Source organism: Rhincodon typus, chromosome 16, assembly GCF_021869965.1.
Source record: "Rhincodon typus isolate 14 chromosome 16, sRhiTyp1.1, whole genome shotgun sequence".
NCBI lineage: Eukaryota > Metazoa > Chordata > Chondrichthyes > Orectolobiformes > Rhincodontidae > Rhincodon > Rhincodon typus.
In genome coordinates this window covers 11600749-11620084 of record NC_063347.1, presented here as the reverse complement: position 1 = coordinate 11620084, position 19336 = coordinate 11600749, and positions in this window count along the sequence as shown.

The following is a 19336-nucleotide window of genomic DNA, read 5'->3' as shown; positions in this document are numbered from 1 at the left end:
AGCTCCTCTGATGCTGCTTGGCCTGCTGTGTTCATCCAGCTCTACACCTTGTTATCTCAGATTCTCCAGCATCTGCAGTTCCTACTACCTCTGTAGTAGAAGTGGGTCCTGCTTTGGGGAGTAGCAACACCAATATTGGGGAAAGTGAGGACTGTACCATTGAACTAATCTACGCCTATTTCTCCTACATTTTAGGGTCTTAGGTCTTTTGTAGGAAGTCTAGCAAGAATCTAGTAGGAATTGCCCATTTAAGACAGAGATAAAGATTATTTTTTCTCTCACAGAGGATCACCTGTCTGGAACTTTCTTCCCCAAAGGGCCATAGAAACACATTTCTTGAGGAAGGGTTCTAAAGAAGGGTCACTGGATCCAAAACGTTAACTCTGATTTCTCTCCACAAGACCTACTGAGCTTTACCAGCAATTTCCATTTTTGCTTCTGATTTCCAGTATCCACAATTCTTTCAGTCTTTACATAGTTTTTGATTTTTTTTAAGGCAGCGGTAGATGGTTTCTGGATAAGCAAGTGGGTGAAATATTACTGAGGTAAAATACAACTTGATTCATTATTGTTCTCACCCACATAACGTGGTTAACTTTTACCTGCTCTCTGAAATGGCCCAGCAAGTCATTCAGTTCAAAGGCTATGAAATATTGGTGTTGTCCATATCAAGAAAGGATACAGAACTTACCACGCTCCTACTGACAGTGTCACAACAGTATAAGAAACTATATTTTTTTTCTCTCTGAGACTATGAACCAAAATGAAAGTTGGATGGGGATGTAGCTGAAATTCAAGCAGAGTTTCACAGAAACTTAGCTTTTTTTCAGCTGTGCAGAACCGTGTTGCTTTTCAAAGCATTAAAGGAAATACTGTGATCAGAAGGGCACCGAGAATTTTTGCATTAAAGAAATTCAGCCTGACGACTGCCTTCTGATTGGTTGAAGTGTGGGTTATTACAATGCTGTTAGTGCAAGGCCAGTCAGAGACACGCAATCTAAAAACATCTCTCATTCACTTTTTTTTTCTGTGTGGGGAGAAAGAAAGAAAAACCAAGAAATCTGAAAAGAAGGAATCCTAACAAGACCTCGGTGCAAGTGTTGAAATGAGAAACAACCGTTGCTTTCCATTGTCAAAAAAGAACAATTTAACCCATTCTTGAAATCTGGTCTTTTGATTTTCACAGTTTTGGTCCATGCCTATTATTTTTCTTCTATAACATCCCTATCAACAGTTCGTCTTTTACCTGTCTTACTCACGAATGAGTGCCATGTGTGTTTCGTGTTTTGTTGTTTTAAAGGGGTACAGTCTGAGTTGCCTAGTAGTAGATCAGGAGTTAGAATGATAGAGGTCCACAGGACAGTAAAAGGCCTTTTGGCCCATCAGGTCAGTGTCAATGAAAAAACTCCACCTAACTATTCTAAACCCATTTTCCAGCACTCAGCCCATAGCATTGCATGCCTTGGTATCACAAGTGCACTTCTAAATACTTCTTAAATGTTAGGAGGACTTCTGCCTCTACCACCCATACAAGCAGTGAGTTCCAGATTCCCACCAGCCTCCCTCTGGGTGAAAAAAACTTCTCACATCCTTTCTAAACCTCTCGTCTTAAATCTACGCCCCTGGTCGTTCATCCCTTCAGCAAGGGGAAAATTTCTTCCTGACTACGCTATCTATAATTTTATACATCTCAATCATGTCCCTCCTCAGTCTCCTCTGCTCCAAGGCAAACCCCAGTCGATCCAATCTCTCTTCATAGCCAAAACTCTCCAACCCAGGCAAAATCTGGGTAAATCTCCTCTACACTCTCGCCAATGCAATCGCATCCTTCCTATAACGTGGATTCCAGAACTGTACACAGTACTCCAAATGAATTATTTCTTTTCTCTGCCATTTGTTAAAGATATGAATGTTACAATAATTGGTATTATATTCTGCAAATGAAAAAAACAGTGTGAGTTGGTTTTGTGCTGAATTAACAGTCAGTTAACAATAGTAATCGCCTTGCTGGTTTAATTGGGATTTTATATAGTTTTGTCTCAGCTTGTGGTAAAAGGGAGGATGCTTATTGGGGCACCATTCCAGTTACATTGTGACACAAGCTCGAGTGACATCCTATCCCGTGTGTCCTAAAGATCTCTGGGTTGAGAATTGGCCTGTTCAGTCACATGGCAACAACCCTATATATGCATCGTCCTCAAATTGAGGAGCAGCTATCGCCATTGACAATGTTAAGGCAAGTTGTTGTAATGAACTTGCAGTGTCCTAGTCTTTAGAGCCCTAGAGTCATATGAGTCATAGACTCACTGCACTGAAACTGACCCTTCAGTCCAACTCGTCCATGCCAGACAGGTTTCCTAAACTGAACTAGTCCCATTTATCTGCATTTGGCCCATATCGCTCTAAACGCTTCTGAAATAACTCCACACAGGCCGGTATCCCATCACCAAATCACCTTTTATTTACACATGCATAGTATTTGATGCTGGTCTGGCTTCCTCAGAGCTAGCTTTCAGAGTGAACTGAACCTCTGACACTTCTGTTTATTGCTATCAGCCAGGACTCCCTGATTGGACCAGGTAAACACCCCCAATCAGGGAACTCATATTCTATGAGGTCCACCTGGCTGATCTCGTTATAATCACTACACTGCCCTATTCATGTACCTTTTAAATGTTGTAATTGTCCCTGCCTTGACCCCTTCCCCTGGCAGTTCATTCCATATACACAATGCCCTCTGTGTGAAAAAGTTCCCCCTCAGGTCCCTTTTTAATCTTTCCCCTCTCACTTTAAATCTAGTTTTAGACTCACCTACCCTTGGAAAAAGACTTTGGCTATTCACCTTATCTATACCCCTCATGATTTTATAAACTTCCATAGGGTCACCCATCAGCCTCTGACACTCCAGCAGAAAGAATGGCCCAGCCTATTCAGCCTTTTCTTAAAATTCAAACCTCACAGTCCCAGCAACATCCTTGTACATTTTTTCTGTATCCTTTCTAGTTTAACAACATCCTTCCATAGCAGAGTGACCAGAACCGTATGCAGTACTCTAAAAGTGGCCTCACCAATGTCTTCAAAGCCCCAACATGATGTCCCAAACAGCTATAATCAATGCTCTGTCTCTGCATCAGGCATGATGGGTGAATGGTCTATTCCTGCCTGTATTTCATACATTCCATTGTCTCAAGGTTCGTACAAAGATTTAAGAATAAGTTAAAATGGTGGCCCAAACGGATTGTCAATGTCTTTCCCTACCCTTCAAGCAACTTGCAATCTATGAATAACTAGGATAATGGATGGAGTCCAAAGAGAGCGAGAGCTTCCACAGTTGCTCAACAGCACGTCAGGCCTCTCAACAGAATTCAGCAGTGGAACTGCAACATGAGTGGGCCTGGAATCTTCAGCAGCTGTATCTAACTTAGGGCATCCTACACCCATCAGTCATCCAAAGTGGAAAAATACTGGAAATTGCTATCGGGAAGATGTTGTTAAATTTGAAAGGGTTCAGACAAGGGTGTTTTGAGGGTTTGAGCAAAAGGGAAAGGCAGAATAGGCTGGGGCTATTTTATTTTCTGTGGAGCGTCAGAGGCTGAGGGGTGACCTTATAGAAGTTTATATAATTGTGAGGGGCACAATAGGGTGAATAGCAAAAGTTTTTTTCCCAGGGTAGCGGAGTCCAAAAATAAAGGGCATAAGTTTAAGGTGAGAGGGGAAAGATTTAAAAGGGACCTAAGGGACAACTTTTTCACGCAGAGGGTGGTGCGTGTATGGAATGAGCTGCCAGAGGAAGTGGTGGAGGCTGGTACAATTACAATATTTAAAAGGCATCTGTATGGGTATATGAATAGGAAAGGTTCAGAGAGATATGAGCCAAATACTGGTAAATGGGACTAGATTAATTCAGGGTATCTGGTTGGCATGGATGAGTTGGACCAAAGAATCTGTTTCCACGCTGGATGTAACTCAATAAATTACTCTAGTCACTTACGTGTCTTGTTGAAAATTATTATTTAGTTTTGTGACTTTGTGGCCTGATGTCTTCATTTATATGCAAGCATGCAGTCCTTTTCTATCGTACATTTTATATGAAGTCGGTTTTTAAGCTCTGTGAGAGAATGCATAATTTAAAATTCACATAGGAATGTTATACATACATAACACAGCATAGTTATAACGGAAGGTGTATAAACTGTAATTTGGAACAGATTTCAAGTTGCACAAACCACCTTCACATTCTCTATACCTTATCTGTTAAGGTAAGAAAACAGTTTTGAACAACATTGGTCATACAAATAACCTAAAATAAAGGAAGAGTTTAATCGTTCAGAATTTACATGCCCTGGTCCCTGGCGAGAGTTTATTCGGGCATCGTCACCCATTGAGCAAGTGATGGAAAGACAAAGGAAAGAAATTTTCCACTGAACAGTCACAGATATTCTGAGGAAGGGTCACCGGACCCAAAACGTTAACTCTGTTTTCTCCTCCACAGATGCTGCCAGACCTGCTGAGCTTTTCCAGCAACTTTGTTTTTAGTCACAGATATTCAGTGGCTAGAAATTCAGCCAGGCAGTGTCCATAGCTTTTTCGAGAACCTCCTAGAACCCCATGGGCAGGAATCACAGGGTTATGATGAGTGTTATGATCCCGTCAAGATCACCAGATTATGTTACGATCTGGTGAATGACCAGCAGACATTTTATGTTTTAAAATAGATCAAAGGTGAAATCCAGGGCGCTAACTAGGAGAATAAAGCCTCAAGAATCTTTGCGTTTGAAGAAATAATATGAGGTAGAACAGTAATACAATCTACAATATAGGTATAATTTATTTCTAACATACGGAATTAACAAGCTGCAAAGGAAAATTGCATAGTGCACATCAAATCACAGATTATTTCAAGAGAAATCCATTTCTTGGTAAACAGCTGTTAATGACATAATGGGTCATCAATTAAATTCATCAGGGATTATAATTCTTCACTTTTGTTGATCTGGCCTTAAAACGCCCTCTTAAGGGCTGCTCCATCATTGACTGTCCCAATGACTTGTTCTTATTCAAGTCCATCAGCCTCTGGTACTGGGTCCACACACCTCTGGACTCTGAAACTCCAGTACTTATTCACTGGAAAACAATAGTCAGATGGACACAGTTTTGTGTCATCAGTCCAAAATCACATAGCTGGATAGGTTAATTTGACTATGGAACTTGCTTGGCTAGACCCAGGCATTTCCTTGTTGTCTTTGGACTTTAGAATGATTTATTTCAGATTTTCCAAGTGTCTTTCTTCACTGGACTTTCGACAGAAAATTGGAAAGAGCAACTTTAGCAATGAAGTCAGAGATTGATAGAGCGAGCTTCTGGAGATCCATTTACTTCTGCTCTCCCCACACAGGATCAATATTAACCTGCACCCTGACCAATCAGACGTTTGTAACTATGCGGAGTCCTCCTGGTCCCATAACAAATAGCGCTGAGTTGACTGGACTCAAAGAAAAACATTATTTCATATGCCACCAGTTAACTTCACTTGTTTTCTCAAAGCTGCAACCAGCTCCTTGTATCTTCCCTCCTTTTTTAAAGTCAGTTCACTTTCTTATTTTCAATCCATCGTCCAAAATATAAAAAGATGCGGTCTCTTGCAACATAACCGGAGAATTCCAACGTGAGTCAGAAATACAACATGTCACATTATTAGAGACCAATGTTTTGGTTGCTTGTTTGAGGACCCCACTTCACAGGCATTCAAAGCAGTTGGTACTGGGCTCAGTTTCAAAAATATAGTTACCTGAATGTGGAGGATTCAAAGAACATGCTGTGGCCTACTGTTCCCCAATTCTTTTGGATCCCTTTTGATTTGTCTGTGTGCTATTGGAGGTTTTTGTTCTTCCTTTTGAAGGGCTACCCGTGGATAGCTGTTTTCTCCCACAGTAGGAAACATCAGTTCGCACCAGCGACAGTCCCAATTTGTCATTACTGCTCGTAAACTGTCTTTACCTGCAGCTACCTGCTGGCCTGAAATATTGACTGAAGACAGCGTCTGTCACCCAGTTGTGTGTTATTGATGCCAAGTAACCTTTTCCAAAAGGTTACAGGGAGGATGTGGCAGGTTTGGAGAGGGTGCAGAAGAGGTTTACCAGGATGCTGCCTGGATTAGAGGGCATGAGCTATAAGGAGAGTCTGGACAAATTGGGCTTGTTTTCTCTGGAGACATGGAGGCTGGTGGGGACACCTGATAGAAGCTTATAAAATTGAGAGAGGCATAGATAGGGTTGATGATCAGAATCATTTTCCCAGAGCTGAAATGTCTAATACTAGGGAGGCGGTGGGGGGCATGCATTGAAGGTGAGAGGGGCAAAGTTCAAAGGAGACATGAGGGGCAAGTTTTTTACACAGAGAATGGTAGGAGTCTAGAACACACAGCCAGGGGTGGTAGTGGAGGCAGATACAATACGGGCATTTAAGGGGCTTTTAGATAGGCACATGAATAAGCAAGGAGTGGAGGGAAATGGACCGGGTGCAGGGTGAGAAGGGATTTGTTTAATTTGGCATCATGTTCAGTACAACATTGTGGGCCGAAGGGTCTGTTTTGTGATGTACAGTTCTATATTACGGAGCTCCATAATGGTGCTCTCACCACTGAATATGGTTGGAGAAATGCAACAATACTTAATACAATTCTGCTGTAAGTGTGACAAATACAGAGAATGCTGGAGAAACTCAGCAGGTCTGGCAGCATCTGTGGAGAGAGAAACAGAGTGAACGTTTTGATATGACTCTTCAGAGCTGAAGGTCCTAATATTTTTGACAGAGACAGAGGCCCTCTACCAAAGACAAAGACGTTGAAAGAAAAAGAGATGTAACATAGGTGTAAACTAAGGGAGAGAATTAGTCCTCTCTACTGGAGACAGTGTTGGCAGGATACAAACTAGGCCAGGCTGTGGGGGGTGGTGGAGAGAATGTAAGAAAAATGGAGAAAAGACATCTTGTGCTCACTTTCTGAAATTATTGAATTCAATATTGAGACCTTGATTTACGCACATTTTACATTTTTGTTTCTTTTTCTACCATGTGTCTTTAGCACCGAGTGTCTGCCTTTTTCCAACATCATTCAGTTCTGAAGAAGAGTCTTAACAGACTCGAAACATTAACACTACTTCTCGCTTCTCAGACGCTGTCAGGCTACAAGCTCTGTGTTTGTTTCAGATTTCCAGCATCTGCAGTATTTTGCCAGTATTCAGCTGCCAATGCCTTTCTGTGCAGTTTGTCCATTCAAAGGGGTGGAGGGGCATTGGTTAGCTCCTTTGGTTGGATGGCTGGTTTGTGATGCAGATAGATGCCAACAATTTCCACATCAATTCCCACCCACTGAGATTACCGTGAAGGACTCTCCTTCTCAATCTCTTCATCTGTGGTGACTCTCAGGTTAAACCACCTCCAGACATCTCTCTGTATTGAGAGAGTAGGACTATGGCAAGTTTACTTTCCTATCCATTAAGGGACATCACAATGTAAGGTGTGGAATGTCATGTGATGTAAGCAGCTCCTTACCTGGTTAGATTAGTACTCACTATCAGGTTAATGATGGGCTGAAGCATATTAGTATCATAGAGCCATAGAGTCATACAGCACAGAGATAGACCCGTCTTCAACCAGTCCATGCTGAACATAATCGCAAACTAAACTAGTCCCACCTGCCTGCTCCTGGCCCATATCCTTCCAAACCTTTTGGCCTATAAAGCACTCCTCAGACTAGAATCACATCCTGGGCAGTTTGTATGGCTGCACTTCAGCATTTCTTTAGGGATAATAACTGTTTTCTAAGGGAAAGACACCACCTCAGTCTATTGGTTCATCTCTGCGTGCACAACATCAATTATGCCTTTTTCTGAAGAAGGGCCCAGACGCGAAACGTCAGCTTTCCTGCTCCTCTGATGCTGCTTGGCCTGTTGTGTTCATCCAGCTCTACACCTTGTTATCTCATCAATTATGCCATTGATTCTTTCAGGCCATCCTTTCATTTCCTGCAGTCTGTGGAAAGATGAAGCTTAGACCTTTTCATTCCTGCATAAATTGATTATCTTGTCATTGTCATTTAATATTCTGATGACTGGGAGTTAGACCAGCGACCAACAACAGCCAGTGAGATTATCGAATGTCTGAAAGCACACTTTAATCGTTATTGAATTTTGGATTTGTGATGAGCAATGGTGGCCCACAATTTGCAAATGAAGAATTCAGGAACTTCATAAAGGAATGGAAACTCAACATCATATACACAATAGCCCTAGTCAAATGAAAAGGCTGACGCAACTGTGCAAATCATCAAAGGGATCATAAAGAAATCCAGCACTGACATGTACAAGGCAATCCTTGAGTGGAGAAGCACATCTCTTGAAAGCAAGGGCATTATTCTAGCCTAAAGGCTAATCTCACAGTGCACCTGTACTACTCCTCCAACTGCAAAACCCTACAGAAGCTGAAAGGAGAGAAAAAATCAAGGTGAAAGCCAAATTTTACTTTGACAAAACTCTCAAGCTATTGCCAAAGCTGATGATTGGAGTCACAGTGCAAACATTCAACTTGTCAACAAAATTCAGCTCATTTGACAACTTGGGACAAACTAGAGCAGTTGTCACCTGAATTATACATGGTGACTGTGAAATGATCCAAAATATCACCACAACTGCAGATATATATGTACAACTAGAGAAAGTGCTCTATCATTGCAGGCTGCTGATCAGCTTATCACCATCACAGAGTACAGTATGATCATAGTCTCAAAGGTCCACTGTTGCCCAGCACCAAACCAGATCAGAAACAACAGTTATCATGGCAACAGCACTCACCATTGGAACAACACACCAGAGAATGCAGAATCACCCTAGCAATGAGAAGATACCAGAGGAACAGCCAATGGTAGCACACAAACACACACACAGGCACGCGCACACACACACACACACACACACACAAATACATGCATTCAGACACATACACGCACACACATTCACATACAGATACACACACACACAGACACACACTCATGCACACTCACTCATATACACAAATACACACACACACGTGCACACAGGCAGGCAAACACATGCAGACAGACACACACACGCACATTCACATACAGATATACACACACATACACATACATACATGCACACTCACTCACATACACAAATACACTCACACACATGTGCACGCGCACACACATACATTCCATTCACAGCCTTGTATAGTGATTAATTTGCAGAGACTGACAAAAGTGGAACTGACTAAAGTTAATACACTGTTTTGTTAATGAATGATTAATTTCTTTGTGCCCATTTACATGGGATAGCTTGTACAAATTTTAACCGCAAAGGTGAATGCATGCAAATTTTCTTTGCTTTTTTTCTTCTATGAAGAGGAGGATGTTTGGAGAAATGTAATTGTACTTAGTATGCATGCTGGTCTGCTGTAGTCGTGTGGCCTTTATCTCTGTGGTGTGTGTCTCTCTGTTTGCAGTCTAAAGTTATCACTTGAAACAATATCTGATTCCATTATAATGCAGCTCATCAGAAAATTAAGTAAACAGTATCATGCCCGTTCTGAATACCCACAGGAATTACTGATTAAAATAGAGTACGAGTGCCTCTGAAACACTGCATGAGTAGGTGTTGAGTAGTAACAGTAATTTAGTTGACTAAAAGCCTTTAGAGTGCTTGGAGGACAGTTGTATTGCATGTAAGAGTACTTTTCAGGCCTGACAATTAACGTTAATCTCTATATAGCATTGTGGCATAGTGACTGATTATCTGAGTAGTGAGCTCTATCTACAGACACTTCTACTCTTGGAATAAATCAGATTTTCAACATTCCAAAAATAAATTAAATTAAATTAAAATGCTCACATGCTGTGAGCAAAATTGGCCTTTTTCAGCAGTTCATTTTATCCGATAACTCTGAAGTAACAGGCTTCAGAATGTATTTATTGTAAAAGTCTATCTTCTCTTCCCAATGTAAGTCTGCCCTGCAGATACAAGCAGTATAAAATTTAGCCTATGGGTGTTACATTTCATATTCCAAAGAAACAATATGAAATACAATCAGAAACAAGGGGAAGATACAAGGATTGTCTTCAGCAATGAGTTATTGTGATCTAGCGTGCACTGTTTGAAAAGTTGGTACAATTGATTCAATAGCAAATTCTAAAAGGCAATTAGATGAATATTTGAAAGGAGAAATTGGCAGGGCTGTGATGCAAGAGCAGAGGAGAGGGGCTAATATGATAACACTTTCAAAGAGCCAGCACAGGCACAATGGACTAAACAGCCTCATTCCATGATGGATGACTACTTGCATTTTAAATGCACAAAGTTGCAAACGTTTTTCTTCCGAATAAGGAGCTCGAATACCCTTCCAGTTTTCAGTTCCACAAAAGGCATTGACTCGCCTTTATTCTTCACAGCATATTTTTGATTTTTATCTAATATTTCCACTATTTGTAGTTTTAGTTATACAGTATTAAGGGATGTGGCCAATTTATATGGCATTTGTGCTAATGATACTTGTAATTGCAAGTTACTAAGCACTCACCAACCTCATATCAACGTTTTAGCATCTGACTTAATAAATTTGTTCATTATATAACTGAGCCATACAGGTCACGTCTGCTGTAAGGTATGATCCCACATCTGTGCTGAATTATGTAATCTTTATCCAACTTTAAATTTTATATTAAAAAGCATCTTCAGCAGTTGGGCCACTGTTGTGGAAGGGAAACCAAAAGAATACCATTTGGTTTGTGGCAACAGGGCTTAACAAGCCTTTGTGAATACGTTGTTAATTCCAATCCAAACTCTGGGAAAATCCTTTTCAGGATGAATGGGATGGACCTGGGAAACCAGCACACCAACAGCTGCTATGAATACTCACACTTTTCCCCCCCGGACTCGGAATAGTTTCTGGGTCTTGGACCCTGTGCAGATCTTTTCTGGTCACTCTAGCATTCACTGTTTAATCGAGAACAATGGATGATTTTCCCAAGGCAGCAAGCCTAATCTGGTGGGTGCTGCTCAGGCAGAAAACACATTAACAATAATGCCTCCAGGTGGCGTACTAGTCATTTAGAGTCATAGAGTCATAAAGATGTACAGCATGGAAACACTTCGGTCCAACTCATCCATGCCGACCAGATATCCTAAATTAATCTAGTCCCATTTGCCAGCATTTGGCCCATGTCCCTCTCAACCCTTCCTGTTCATGTAACCATTCAGATGTCTTTCAAATGTTATAATTATATCCGCCTCCACCACCTCTTCTGGCTGCTCGTTCCAAACAGACACCACCCTCTGTGTGAAAAAGTTGCCCCTTAGGTCTGTTTTGAATCTTTCCCTTCTCACCCTAAACCTATACCATCTCGTTTTTGATTCCCCTACCCTGGAGAAAAGACCTTGGCTATTCATCCTATTGATGCCTCTCATGATTTTATAAATCTCTATGAGGTCACCCCTCAGCCTCCGATGCTCCAGGGAAAATAGCCCCAGCCTATTCAGCCTCTTCCTGTAGCTCAAACCCTCCAACCCTGGTAACATCCTTGTAGATCTTTTCTGAACCCTTTCAAGTTTCACAACATCCCTCCTATAGCAGGGAGATCAGGATTGCACGCAGTATTCCAAAAGTGGCCTAACCAATCTTCCGTACAGCCGCAAAATGACATCACAACTCCTGTATTCAATTTAGCTAAAATCACATGGTTCTCCCTCTTACCAATTCTTGGAAACGCTGTTTTAAACTCTTCATACAAAATGGTCAGTTTCTTAAATAAAATACAACTAAGACCTTCACAGAACAGTAAACTCAAACAATCTTCCCTCCATGTTAGTATCCACATCCTCAAACAATAATATAACAATATTTTCCAATACGGTTACTAGTCAAGGGATAACCCCCAGAAACTTGATTTAGCAATAATAAGGCCATTGAACATCAAAAGGCATGGTTCGATTCTGTCAGGTTAGAGAGGATTTAATGAAGGTTATTATTATACTATTGTTTAGAAATGTGGATTCTAATGCGGAGGAAATATTGTTTCAGTTTACAATTCTGTGACGATCTAACCAATACTTTGTTTCAGAAGTGACCAAAAAGTTATTTTGTATAATGAGTTTAAAATAGCATTTCCAAGAAGTGATAAGAATAAACAATAACCTTCTTTAAATTCTCTCCAACAAGATAGAATTAAACCTTTGATGTTCAATGGCCTAACCATTGTTGAATCTTCCACTGTTAACTTCCTCAGAGGTTATCCGTTGATCAGAAACTGAATTGGAACAGAAGTATAAATGCCATTAGGTCCATTCCACCCACTGATCCTGATCCACTGCAAAATAAATTGCACTCTCAGCGATGTTCGGAGCACTTTATTGTTGAAATCATATCGTCAGTAGAATCATCACAGCGAAGAGGAAATCCCTCCAGAAGACTTGTTTAGGTTCCAGGTGTAGATTTTTATACTCTGTCACTGGGGCAGGGAGCTCCTGGCATCAGGGCTCTTTAAGCCTCATTGCAGCATTCTCACAACTTATGTTTCTACAGTGTAGAAGTAGATAAGATATTTCCTTTGGCTGCTAAGTCTAATACACAAGGACATAATCTCAGGATAAGGGTAGGTCATTTAAGATTGAGATGAGGACGAATTTCCTCACTCAGAGAATGGTAAATCTTTGACATCCCTTACTGCGGAGGGTCCTGGAAGCTCAATCATTGGGAATGTTCAAGGCAGAAATAAATAGATTTCTGGAGGCCAAGGGAAATGGAGATAATGTAGGAAACTGAGACTAAACTACATGACCAACCATGATCTAATAGAATTGCAGATCAAGCTCAGAGGGCTGAATGGCTCACTTATACTTCTATGTTCTTATTTCTTAGATGGTGCCAAGCTTCATGTTGGAGCTGGATCGATCCAAGGAAATGGAGAATATTCTGTCATAGTCTTAACTTGTGCCTTGTGGTGGGCAGACTGTAAATAGTCAGGAAGTGAGTTTTCCCAGACTTCCCAGTCTCTGACCTTATTTTGCAGTTATAGTATTTGTGCTTCTCTCCAATTCAGTTGCTAGTCAAGGGATAACCCCCAGGAACTTGATTTAGCAATAATAAGGCCATTGAATATCAAAAGGCATGGTTCGATTCTGTCTGGTTAGAGAGGATTTATTGAAGATTATTATTATACTATTGTTTGGGAATGTGGATTCTGATGCAGGGGAAATATTGTTTCAGTTTACAATTCTGTGACGATCTAACTAATACTTTGATTCAAAAAGTGACTAAAAAGTTATTTTGTATAATGATTTAAAATAGCATTTCCAAGAAGTGAAAAGAATAAAAATCATTAGATTTTAGCCAAATGACTAGCATGCCACCTGGGGAGTTAATTGTTAATGTGTTTGCTTACTTGAGCCTTATGAAACAGGAAGAGAACCTGTCAGAAACAGATTCATTCAGATAGAAAAGTTCCACAATAGCAGAAGTGTTGTTAGTCTCCAAGCATTCAGGGCTGGGATCAAACCCTGAGTGGGATGAAATCTCCAGAAACAGAAGGCTATGGAGGCATCAGACAGGAAAGCAATTATAAATTTGTTGGAGACATGATTATAGTAAACCCATGTTAAGCAATGAGTGAGCTCAGTTAGCTGTTTGATTTAATGGTGTCAGGAAGACACGTTAACTAAAGAAAATAGCATCATGTGAATTTATGGCAGAAATTTGCCAAACGAAAACTGATTACAGCAGTACCAGCTGACTAAGAAGCTCTAGTGTGGAGATAAGGGTAACAGTTCACTGAAGTTTAAATATATGCAAGGATATTACTGGGGTAAAAGGAATGTATCTTTCATTCTAACATTTGTAATGAAGGGTTGATGTTTCTCAATTGTTTATTAAACTTTTATGTTGTGGATGGCCAAGATTATGGCATTAATTATGTGAAGGCAGTGATACATCTAACATATTTCATTTGTTGTACAGAGTCCTCCCAATCTTCCTCTTTCCTTTGCTAACAGAAGTGGAATGGACTGGTCAGCTGGGCAGAGCTGTGACAAATGGAATTCAAACTGGAAAACTGTGAATTAATGCCCTTGGGGAGGGCTAACAAAACAAGTGATTGTACTATGAATGGAAGGACCCTAGAAAGTGCCAAACATCAAAGGGACTGTGGTGTGCATATCCACAGATCCCTAAGTGGAGAACATGGTTAAGAAGGCATGTTGGATACATGCCCTTTATTAGCCCGAGGTATAGAATACAACAACAGCAAGGTTATGCTGGAACTGGTTAGGCCACAAATTTCTGAAGAAGGGTCTAGGCCTTCCTGCTCCTCTGATGCTGCTTGGCCTGCTGTGTTCATCCAGCTCTACACCTTGTTATCTCAGATTCTCCAGCATCTGCAGTTCCTACTATCTCTGATGTAAAACCAGTACTTCTTCATTACCATTCTGTTCATACCAATTTGCTTATGTCCCCAGATAGCGATTTCATGCTCTGTTTGCTTGCTCTTTTCTTCCGATTCCTGTTCATCAAGCATTTTATTGTTTCTGACACGTCCATGCATGGTCGTTTTGAAAATACTCATTTTACACTTCTCTATTGAGGCACATTGCAAATAGTATTATTTTGGATTACATACTATCAGGATTTTTATTGTCTCAGTAAACCGTGGACAGCTTTTCTGTCCCTCAGTCTCAAGGTTACCTTGGTTACTTCTCAGAATTTCATTTTATGTTTTGCCTCTTGTCCATTTCTTTGAAAAAAGACAATTTTTCTTAATGCTTCTGCATTTAATAGATTTCTTGCTCACTCTTCTTCTGACAGTCTTTGTTTAGACCCTGTCAAAGCTACACATTAGTCGGAAAGGTTGTAAGAGCAAGGCTGTAAGACAGTGTTATTGTGTGGTTAGCTGCGAGACAGCTTGTGGGAGTGAGTGAGATAGATTAACCTTTCCTTTTCTGTGGATTTCCAGTTGGACAAAGTGCTGTTCAGCAATCAGCCCCTTGCTTGGTCACCCAAGTTAACTTCCCGTCCAGTAGCGTCTCAATTTTAAAAACACATTCTTGTCTGTCTTCGTGCCCTTACCCATCTATGTCTTTATTATCTCCTCCAGCCTCTGAGATATCTGCTGCGCTCAATAATTCTGGAGTCTTGTACATCCACAGTTCTAACCATTCCACCCTAGCTGCCTGTGCTTTCAGCTACATGCCTCGCTCCTAAACTCTGGAATTCCCTTCTTAAAATTCTCCACCTCTCTTTCCTCCAACACAACGCTCCTTAAAATCCACCTCTTGCTCCAAGCTTTTGATCCCCTGGCCTAGAATCTCCACAGCTAGGTGTTTAATCATGCTCTCTTGAAGCACATTATGACGTGTCTATTTAACCAAAGGCACTATAAAAACGTAAATCGTTGTTGTTGAAAGCCTCCTTTGAAAGGTTTTCCAAATATTTCAGCTGAGATTGAAAACTTATTGACTATGGAAAGCATAGCATGAGCTCAATTTACCTTTCCTACACCACTGTGTTCAACATTGAAATAGAAATACTGTGGATACTGGAAGTCAGAAATTAAAGAAATGAAAGTGGTGGAAATTCTCAGCAGGTCAGGCAGCACGTGTAGAGAGCCTTCCTTTTAGGTCAATGGTCTTTTGTTGGAACTGGACAAAGGTCACTAGCCTGAAACAATTTCTTTCTCCACATGTCCTGAATGACCTGATGAGCATTCTCAATTTATTCCAAAGTAAATCTCAATGTATTTACTTTACCGAAACACTTTTAGTCCATGCCTCAGCTTGGTTAAAGTTGGTAACCTCTGAAGAAGAAAAATTTATAGTCTTAGATATCGTTCACATTTAATGTGGTGTAAGGTGCATTTTGCGTGGAGGGATTATAGACTCTATTTGCATATTCAAGTGCTTGTTGGAAGTCGCAAAAGGACGACAAAATAAAAACTGAAAGTACCGCGAATGCTGTGAATCAGGAACAAAGACAGAAGTTTCTGGAAAAGCTCAGCAGGTCTGGCAGCATCTGTGATGGAAGAAACAGATTTAACGTTTCGGGTCCGGTGACCCTTCCTCAGAATGGAGTTGAAAGGGCAACAGTGGGGTTGGCTTTCGCAAAGTCAAGCTTAATACGGCTGGAATTCCTTCCTCATGCAAACCTGCCTTGTGAAAAAGAATTGAGCTTAGCAGAGTGTTAGACCAATCAACCTTACAGCTGGGTTGCACTCAAGTACAACCTAATGGAACTGAAAGTCTCCTCCTAGCATTTCTCCAAACTGTGAATTTTGGCACAAAGTGGCTTCTAAATCCCCAGAATTATGCAGAAGAAAGGAAGGGTCAAACTGATGTAGTGGAGGGTTCTTAAAATTAAAAGAGGAAGTGCTGGAGAAACTCAACAGCTCTGGCACAATCTGTGTAGGGAGAGTTAATGCTTTCAATCCAATGGGAAGACATTGTAACAAGAAGAGTCATAGGCTTGAAACCTTACCTGTTTCTGACTCTGCAGGAACTTCTCCTGCATTATATTTGTTTCATGGGAAATGTAGGGTTACAGTAATTGGGTGGGATGCTCTATGGAGGGTCAGTGTGGACTCAATGGGCCAAATGACCTCCTTTTGTACTGTAGGAATTCCACGATTAATATTCATGGATTTTAACCTTTGTAAAAAATTAATTCATGGGAAGTAGGCATCGCTGTTCAAGTCCTCATTTATTGAACAGGTTAATTGATCTTAGAAATATGCTGATTGTGGTTCCTCTTGCAGGAGGCAACTGCATTCTACTTAGAAGTGGATAGCTACTTGCAGCTGGCCCTCAACACACTGCTTTCACCTGAAACTCCATGTTGTATTGTCAATGGACACACCACAATAACTCTGTTAGTTTGCAGGCTAAACCAATTGAAGATTCATCCATCTCCAACCAAAACAGAGCAAAAACAGTCACCTTGACAGATGCAACAGAGAAAATGCTATTCTTTTACTGGTACCTGAAGCACTATGGCACAGCAGCCTGGATATTGCATGGATACAGAAGGAGCTACAACACATTCACTCCAGTGGACCACATCTCCAGTCACTTTATCCTGCCAAGCCACCAAGAGCAGATGTGAAATGCCGAGAGTGTGGTGTTGGCTGAGAGCAGTTCATCTCTTTTGTAACAATTCACGTATAAGTATTCGTTTGCAGACTTTGTTAACTCCCTCATAGACATCTATCCCAATGTTATTGATCCTATGAAGGTAATGGTGACCCAACAACTTGCAATGCACCAATCTTTCTGCTGTAGGGAACGAAGGCTTCAGGACTCTGGAGCAACCTTACAATGATACCATGGAGCTGCACATCACTGAGCACAAATAGCACAGGATGGGCGGAAATGGAATTCTCACTCTGGAAGCACATAAACATGAACATGTCGAAGAGATGGATTAGTCCGTAAGTCAGAGTGTAATACATCAATGGTTAAACACTGTGGTACATGGTAATGTATGCTAAAGAATGTTCCTTTAAAGTCTAAGCCTGAAGATATTTCTTCACTCTGCTTTCTCCTCCACAGTCTGTTTTGAATCCATACTCAGCACAGCATCAAACCACATCATAGAAGGGCAGGCACTCCAAGGTTGCTGTTCAAGAGGAAGTTCTAGGATTTTAATCCAGCTATGGTAAAGGAACAGTGACATAGTTCCAAGTCAGAATGGTCTGTGCATTGGAGACAAACTTACAAGTGATTGTGTTCCCTTTTGTGTGCTGGTCTCATCTTTCTAGATGGCAGAGATCACAGGTTTAGAGGTACTTTTGGTAAAGCTTTGGAGAGTTGCTGTTGTAGCTATGCTGGTGGTAGATAGGGGGCTGGTCAAATGCTTCCCTTTGACTGGGATGTTGTTGAGCCTTGATTGTTGGTGGAACTGTATGCATTAAGGAAAGTTTACACTGGAATATCTGTATTTTTTCTCATCGGAAGTGTATCCATTAGTGAGACAGTACCTTCAGGGTAAACTTTCTCCAAACATTCAAATGCACAACATTTAAAGCAGAATGGTGAGGAAGAATCACACCATTCTCAGCTGGCAGAACTTCAGGAATAAGATTGCTTGTATTTAGGGGCTGTAACTTCTCCACATGTGCTTACAGCATTGAGTAATGTCACTGCAGATTGAAACATCAACATTGCATCTGTTTAACACTGTTGAAGATTCTTGGTGACAATCTTGCTTCCTTTGGAGCTTTCAGAATTATCACCCTTCAGGCTAACTTTAAAATGTCACCTCTTTGCATCCTCCTCTTCTGAATAAACCAGGCTTTCGAATTTGACAATGTGTTGAGCACATTACAATCTACTAATGGGGATGAGTTGCTATCATGAAAGTCTGGCAAGCAAGAACGACATTTTCTGTAGGAAAATTCCGGTTGTATTATTAATCAACCTGTTTAACAGGCAGCACTGAATACACATCCAACTTGGACAACATCCTGAAAGGACCATTACTGAATGTTTATTCAAAGTGCAATATTTTAGCAAAATCCATTGTTCAATTTGGGAATAGCAGCGCTATTGTGTCAACCTGAGAGAGCCATCTTGGCAAAATACATTAATATTTCAAACACTTGCGTTTGCTTTTTTAATGACACCTTTTTAAAATGGATAACTATCACTAGAATGGTCACAGCACAGAAAGAGGCCATTCAATCCATTCTGTCTGTGTTGGTTTTCTCCAAAAGTCTCAGACTGCGTCGTCTCCCCAAAAACCTACAGATTTTCTCTTCTCAGGTGTTCAACCATTTCCCTTTTGAAATGCGTGATTACTTTTGATTTTCCTCAAATCATCATTACTTCTCTCACAATTCACCTTAAATCAAAGTCCTCTGGTTCTTGAACGTTTCACAGATAGGAACAGTTCCTCCCTGTGTTGACTTCTCATGAAGGCAGGAGAAGGATCAAATGTTGATACTTTGTGGGTGTGATAGGAGCAACAGCCAAACATTCAGACAAAACAATGATTATTTGAGCATTTGACATTAAAAGTGGGAAAGATCAGAGAAGAAACAGTTGCTTGAATTACAATGTGCACAGTGATCTGACACAGAAATAATGTGTAATTGTGCTACAGTAGCAAACTCAATACAGGGGTTAAAATGTCTGAGTTGTGATTTATTATAGTTCACTTGTCTCAGCAGTGGCACTCGTATTTCCAAGTCAGGAAGTCAGAGGTTCAATCACCACTTCAGGACTTTACCGCTGGATATCTCACTGCAGTGGTAAGGAGTGCTGCATTGTTGGAGGTACTTCTTTAG